Source organism: Bradysia coprophila, unplaced genomic scaffold (assembly GCF_014529535.1).
Source record: "Bradysia coprophila strain Holo2 unplaced genomic scaffold, BU_Bcop_v1 contig_754, whole genome shotgun sequence".
In the NCBI taxonomy this organism is placed as follows: Eukaryota; Metazoa; Arthropoda; class Insecta; order Diptera; family Sciaridae; genus Bradysia; species Bradysia coprophila.
This window is the reverse complement of record NW_023503993.1, coordinates 2,441-4,262: the sequence shown is the minus strand read 5'-3', so window position 1 is coordinate 4,262 and position 1,822 is coordinate 2,441. Positions and strand designations below refer to the sequence as shown.

Sequence of the window (1,822 nt, the reverse complement as noted above, 5' to 3'; positions counted from 1 at the left end):
ATATATATGTAGAAAACATACAAGATGACTCCGTCACTTTAAAGCATTCCATTTAAAATTAAACCAAGTGATGTCTTCATTTTTCCCATTTTGTCATACATAGCTGGATCTTAAATTTACGTCGATTTTCTGCTGGAGCTATAAATGACTTTGCCAACGTAACGATGCCATTGGTTACATTGAAACGATTGCAATTATAGCATGGACCATAACTCAAATTATTTTCCGATTTGAAATTAATAAGCGGAAACGATTTATGTTTATGAAATTGCAAATTATTTACAATACACCTGGTGAAAGATCATTATACCAACAAAAAGCCAACAATAAATTTTTGATTTATTTATTTCTACGTGCGTAATATAATAAGATTAAATTTTCCGGCTGATTTATGTTTTCTAATGTTGATATTTCGATACGTACAGATAATCCGAAACATTCACCAAGTGTAAGGAAGCTGGTGTAATATCAATATTAAAAAAGACTTGAAGAAAAACTGGAATAACGTGAAAGCTTCAAAATGAATCGAAGAATGTGCACTGGTGATATACAATCCAATTTGAATAATACTTAGACAATTTATCCCAACAAAGTTAACAGCGACTTTAAATTCACACATTGAAATGATTCGGAAAACATCGATTTGGTCACGTACGGTATCACATATGCAAAGTCGATCGAATGTGGGTGATAAGACTGTTGGTTTTCATTCAATTTATTTATTCATTTCGATAATCATTTACTGTGCTACTGTTGGTGCCTATCAATATGATTCGGAGACGAATAAAAAACTGATGCGAACACGAGGTGATATTGTGTTAGGTGGCATATTTCCTATGCACGAACAGATTAATACGAATAATGAGTATCCGTGCGGTGATATCAAAAAGGAAAAGGTAAGTGAAGCGATTTATGATTTTTAGCTTTACCATTCATACTTGCGGAACTCGAATTGAAACGATTTTATTATCTGATGTCATTTGCGACAATTTCATTTCCGTGTAGCTTTGCAAGCAATAGTAGATAGTGGTTCCAAATTTTTATTTTGACAAGAGATGACGTTATAGCCTAACCCGACGGTATCGAAATGGATATGAGTACGTAACTGTTTGGACATTGTCAGTTTGATTGTGACTAGTTGTATTTATCAAAATAAGTCCAAATAAGTACGTAATGAAATCCCTGCCTTCCTTTTTCGATCTAAATTTAGTCAACAGATTGTAAAATCTTTTACGTCGATAATTATCTAGAATCTATTGCTTGTTCTTATCATTTAAAAATTAGATATCCGTACAGAAGAGGTCAATGTCCTCGTTTATTTGCTTGCCATTGTTTCAATTGTAAAAGCAAAATTACATAAAATCTCTTTCCTGATATTCAAATAGGGTGTGCAACGGTTTGGAGGCTATGCTGTACGCTATTGATTTGATCAATGAGGATCCTAACATATTGCCAAATATAACGCTAGAACTTTAGTCATTGATTCCTGTTCAAGTGATACATACGCTCTCGAACAGTCGATGGAGTTCGTCAGATATTATATGAACAAGGTAAGTTTACCAAATCGTTGAATTTATTGATTATATTGAATTTACGTATATGCATTCACTCGCAATTGAAATAAATAAATAATTCGCAAGCTAATGCGTTCAGTTGATGAATCGGAAAATCAAAGGGCTTATTGATGTTCCAACTTAAAGCTGGTACAATTTCATTTTATTTCAATCATTATCACCTTTAAGCTATTACTCTAAAATGTATATGAATGCTTCAACATAAATGGTTTTAGTTAATATTTTACAATTTTAATCAGAATTTTTAC

General features: G+C 32.2%; 1 pseudogene; it reads left to right on the top strand.

Annotated features, from left to right (window-relative positions):
* The first annotated feature begins 435 nt into the window (after positions 1 to 435).
* LOC119084535 lies at positions 436 to 1,550 on the top strand (annotated as a pseudogene).
* Positions 1,551 to 1,822: the final 272 nt, after the last annotated feature.